Below are 6,000 nucleotides of genomic sequence, written 5' to 3'. Positions count from 1 at the left end.
AACGAATTCCAAAGATCATATTCTTGAAAGTTATACAGGTTTTCATGAACCAAGGCAGCAGGTACTCCCTCTATGACCCTGTCTCTCAGAGGCCCACTGTAACTTGTGCTTCTCTCTGTAGGAGGGCTCCATTTTCCTCTTTTTGAGGGTGGCTTCCTCAGCTGCAGCTTGCACATGGCATATCATAGTCTTAGCCCTGACTCTTCATGAACTCAGTCTCTACACACCTTAACTCCAAACGCTACAGAAGAATCTTTTCTTTCCAGACCGTAGAAAGAATCAGGTACCTTCTCCTGATTCAAATAGCTGTGGCCACGGATTGAGGTGGCAAAGACTGTAGGAATCATGGGCAAGGACTACTACCTCAGAAGGGTGCTCTGGGCAGCCAGAAACAGGACTGCTGTCTTGAGTATACACTCAGGTTTTCATCTTTTTGTGTGTTCAGTGTTTTTCCTGCTTCTTTTTCCTGAACATATAAACATGTTCCCCTCGGTATTAATTAGGCACTTCTGATTGGAAAGGGTAGAAAATTAGGTGGACCTTCCTTAAGCAGCAAGGCGAATTTTATTATAAGGAACCTGATGATCTCATAAATCTCAAAGGAAACTATGCTGCCCGGGTCTCTGGAACGACCAGATACAAAGATCTAAATGTTGCTAGAGCCCATCTTTCCTTCTTTCTGTCAGTCCTTTATCTTTAATTCCTCTAAATCTTAACTTCATTCTTTTTTCTAATTGCAATTTGGTTTTCAACACATGATGAAAGCAAATTTTACAGCTTATAGTTTCAAACACTGTAAAAAAATTGACTTGATATTTTTCTAGTCTAAAATCTGAAAATCCCATAGTAGGGAAGCATTGCCTAACTTGAGTCAGTTAGCCATTCCTCATTCATTCAAGTGGTTCATGGAGCTGGGTTCTTTGGACCAGTTTGGGTCAGACTTATCCTTGGCCAATCAACCTTGACCAGGTAGTGGGTCATCTAAAAACACAGCATCTCTCAAAAATACCATGTAGATGGAACTGTTTTGGGAAAAGGCGGGAGGGGGATGCAGTTTCCAGGAGAAGGAAGTTGCTCCATTTTTCCCTTTCTGATGGCTGACTTTCTCTGCTTCAGTTTGCACATGACCCAGTGTTAAGGATTGAATTGTACCCCTCCACCCAGAAAAGATATGTTTAAGTCCTAACCCGTGCACCTGTGAATGTGACTTTGTTTAGAAATAGATTCTTTCTTGGTAGATGTTATCAGTTAAATTAATGAGGTCATACCGGAGTAGGTGGGACCTAATCCATTCTGAGTGGTGTTTCATAAATGGCATAAACAGACAGGGAGACAAGTTACACAGAGATAAGACACCATGTGAAGATACATCTACAAGCAAAAGAAGACCAAGAGATTCCTGGGGCTGCCAGAAGCTGGGAGAGACACAGAAAGCATGGCCCTGCTGACAACCTGAATTTGGACTTCTTGCCTCCAGAGCTGTGAGACAATAATTTTTTTTTTTTCTTTAAAGGCACACATTTTGTGGTATTTTGTCATAGCAACCCTAGGATTCTAAGACACCTGAACAAATTCTTTGTCCTAGGCTCTTCCTGAGCTACATTCTCATGAGGGTGCTGAACTAACCATGGTATTACTTTTCACCTTCCTTTTCACGGGCCAGCTTATGGAAATGGAATCTATATTCATCTTCAGTTGCCTTATCTTAAGGTCAGTCCTTGATATACTGCAATTTGATTTACATTCTTACCACTCTAAGAAACTACTTGGGCCAAGGTTGCCACTGAGTAATTCAATGACCGCTCTTCAGTCCTTACAAAATCTCTCTTCATTTTATGTTATTGTTCACAAATTACTGTGGGGCAGAGATTTCCTGTTGCTTCTTAGGATCTATTTTTCCCTTCTTCATTAGTAAAATAGAGCCCTATTATCAACTGGACTCATGGTTGCCCAGAATAAAATCTGTATTTCCCAGCCTACCTTAATGCCTGATGTGGCCATGTGGCTAAATTCTGCTAGTGGATTCAAAGTGGAAGTGTTGTATAAGATGCAAATAAAAGTGTCCTTAAAGCCTTGATCGTGTCCTCATTTCCACCGGGTTGAATCTTGAGCAACTATCTTAGACTATCAGGATGTTGAGTAGAAGGTAGAAAGAACCTGATGATCATGGAGCCACCACACTTGTACTGGCTGCCTGGCTCTGTACTTGATTTATATGAGAAAGAACTGTAAACTGTAAACTAAACTGAAAAAAAAAAAAACTGAAGCTAAGTCTAATTCAACTGAAACATTCTCTTTCTTGAAACTCCCTTTTTCTTTGTATACTTTCTGTGACTCTGCTCTTAACTGATCTTCCTATTATTCTAGATTTTCCAACTCAATCTTCTTTTCCTTGATCCATCCCTTAATTGTTGTCTCCAGGATTCCATCCTCAGATCTTTGCTTGTTCTAAAGATTATACATTGAGACCTCATCAGTGCCCATACTTTGGTCTGCTACATGATGTTGTTGACTCAGAAATACAGCTGTCATTCCCTCTTCTCCTGACTACAGACCCATGTATCCAGTTGGGCTCAAAAGAGTTTCATCATTTTCTTCTTAAGTTCCTTATCTCAGTTAGCCATCCATTATCGAATTTGTTGCCTGAGAAAGAAGACTGATTTTTCCTGGATGGCTGTTTCTCCTTCACTCCTCACATCCAATTGATTTACAAGATCTGTTGATTCTATTGCATGTCTCTCAACTTCATTTTTCTTCTCCATTCCCACTGCTGCTAGCTTAATTCAAAGCCTCATAATCTACCTTGTTTGTTCTATTGCTGCTCTCTTATACCTGGTCTCCTCTTATTTACACTCTCCTCCCCATTGCTGCCAAAGTGATCTTTCTGAAACCGAACTTTATCATGTAACTCCCCCAAATAATAAACCACTTAGTGATTCACTATTGCCTAAAGCATCAAGTCCGTTCACCTTAATGTTATATAATAGAACTTTCAGGGACCTGCCTTTCTGTACAGACTCATTTTCATCAACTTTTCCTTCAGATTCCAAAGCTCCAGCAATAATGAACTATTTGCAGGTCCCAAATTATCCATGCTGTCTGTTACACTTTATAGATTCTATATGCACTGAAAATGCATTTTCTCTATAGTGCATGCCTCTCTTCCACTATTTCACAACAAAGTCCCACATATCCTTCAAGACTCAACCCAAACATTTTTCCTCTGGAAAGTTTTCCCTGACATCTTAGGTGTATATAGATTGGTGCTTTTCTTCAAGGCTTTTAACTTCCTAAATAGGTGGAGCCCTGCAGGATATCTACTAATGACATTATTTACACACCTGCATCCCCCACTTAATTAAGAAATTATCTTTTTTATGCCTGCGGTTTTGTTTTCTGCTTGGCACACTGTAGGAATTTAATAAAGTGTTGAAATTATTAATTTGAAAAGGTAAAAATATAGGAAAACCAATGCTTTATTGATAGCCATGTGAATCAAGAGCCTGATTATGAGCTCATCAATAATAGTCAAGGGAAATTGGGGTGGCTGCTCAGTTCATAATAATTCTCCAAGTGTCTGTATTGCTTGTCTGTATTGCCTTCCCTTACACCTCGCACTCCGTATTCCTTGGTATTTGCTATTAATCCAAGCGTAGAGATGCTAATTCTGATTGGTCCATTAGGATACTCCCTACCCAGGCATTTGCAAAGGAATTGAGATATTCAGAAATGGCAGGTTCTCAGGGCTGAGTCACCTGATGCGAGTGTCCTAGAGAGAAGGTTTGTGAGCAACCAGCCCTAATAACTTCCTTGGATCTACTCTGATTTCTGTCCTTCTCAAAGTCTATGTATCCTCCATTTCCTCTGATTTTGTAAGCAAACTTTTCAATGAACTATGTCACTTGGATTAGCCAGAGTCAGGTTCTATTGCTCGCAGAGAAAAAAATCTTAGCCAGAGCATCAATTAAAAACATGTGAAGAGACTGCAGACATATTGGCTAATTGTCTGCTCTGTGGGCTAATAATTAGGTTTCCATGAGCACAGTATTGGAAATACCAGCTTCCAGTGCAATGTGCAAGCCACCACAGTACGATAAACAGACAGACAAGTGGTGGGTCATAATAAATTATGGATAACATTGCTAAGAGTATTCTAGAACTCTTAATTGTTCTCGTGTGGAGCCTGTACATAGGACAAGAGGCAGTCGTTTGAAAAGAATGAGGGGAGACTGCGTGGTTTTAAAATCAGAAAAGGCGTGTGCCAGGGTTGTATCCTTTCACCATACCTGTTCAATCTGTATGCTGAGCATATGAAGAAGAGCGGGGCATCAGAACTGGAGGAATACTCATTAACAACCTGTGATATGCAGATGACACAACTTGCTTGCTGAAAGTGAAGAGGACTTGAAGCGCTTACTGATGAAGCTCAAAGACTACAGCCTTCAGTATGAATTACACCTCAACAAAAAGAAAATAAAAATCCTCACAACTGGACCAATAAGCAATATACAATAAAAAGAGAAAATATTAAAGTTGCCAAGGACTTCGTTTTACTTGGATCCACAATCAACGCCCACAGACGCAGCAGTCAAGAAATCAAATGATGTATTGCATTGGGCAAATCTACCGTAAAAGACTTCTTTAAAGTGTTAAAAACCAAAGATGTTATTTTGAGGACTAAGGTGTGCCTGACCCAAGACATGGTATTTTCAGTTACCTTATATGCATGTGAAAGCTCGACAAAGAATAAGGAAGACCGAAGAAGTAATGATGCCTTTGGCGAAGAATATTGAATATACCACAGGCTGCCAGAAGAACAAACGAATTTGTCTTGGAAGTAGTACAGCCTGAATGTTCCTTAGAAGTGAAGATGGCAAGACTATATCTCGTCTACTTTGGACATGTTATCAGGAGGGACCAGTTCCTGGAGAAGGCCATCAAGCTGGTAAAGTAGAGGGTCATCAAAAAAGAGGAAGACCCTCAATGGGGTGGATTGGCACAGTGGCTGCAACAATGGGCTCAAACATAGCAATGATTGTGAGGATGGTGAAGGACCAGGCAGTGTTTCCTTCTTTCGTACGTAGGGTTGCTATGAGTCAGAACCTACACGACAGCACATAACAACTACACAAACTCAGACAGAGAAGCTCTTTGAGCATACAGGTTTCATAGCCCTTTAAGCGGTTAAAGTTAATAGAAACAAAGGTAGGCTCCACAAACTGTATGAAACAAATTGTATCTCTCTCTCTTTTTATTTCAGATACCCTGGTGATGTAGTAGTTAAGAGCTACAGCTGCTAGCCAAAAGGTTGCAGTTCGAATCCACCAGGTGCTTCTTGGAAACTCTATGGGGCAGTTCTACTCTGTCCTATAGGGTCACTATGAGTAGAAATTGACTTGACAGCAACAGGTTTTGTTTTGTTTTTCTTATTCTCACTAAAGGCACATATTTCCCCCTTCAAGAAACTGACTTCTACTCACTTCCAATTTTAAAAGTCAAGCTGAGTTAGTAAAGGATCTTGATTTAAACTGTTCCTTAACATTAGGTCCATTTTCTTTCAATGTCAGTTAAAACACATAGTCTGACATAAGGGAGTATCTGATGTTTCCATAGAAGCTCGCGTCTAAGCAGCTTTACTTACTAATTAGCCAGACAGTAGGCTGTGAAATTCCTTCTGCCCAAAGAATACAGGCTGTAAGAGATGGCCTTTTTGTAAACATAACCTCACATGACAGGAAGCCAAAAAAGCAAAATTTACCTAAATGAAACAGAAAGGGGAAATATGCTCAGCCAAAGAGTTAAGTGCAAGCTGAGATTTGGCAGAACACTGGGAAGAAAATATCCTCTGCCGTTTTGTTATCACACACATACTCAGTGGAATACTTAATAATCAGAAGGCATTAAAGGCTTGGTTTTGTAATTAAGTCTGGCAGCTGGCACTGCCTGTACCCGAGGTCTCTGTATGGTCACAGGACATTATTTCATACTGATTTAGAGGAC

The sequence above is a fragment of the Loxodonta africana genome, chromosome 14 (genome assembly GCF_030014295.1).
Source record: "Loxodonta africana isolate mLoxAfr1 chromosome 14, mLoxAfr1.hap2, whole genome shotgun sequence".
Taxonomy (NCBI): Eukaryota; Metazoa; Chordata; class Mammalia; order Proboscidea; family Elephantidae; genus Loxodonta; species Loxodonta africana.
This window is presented reverse-complemented; position numbering follows the sequence as displayed.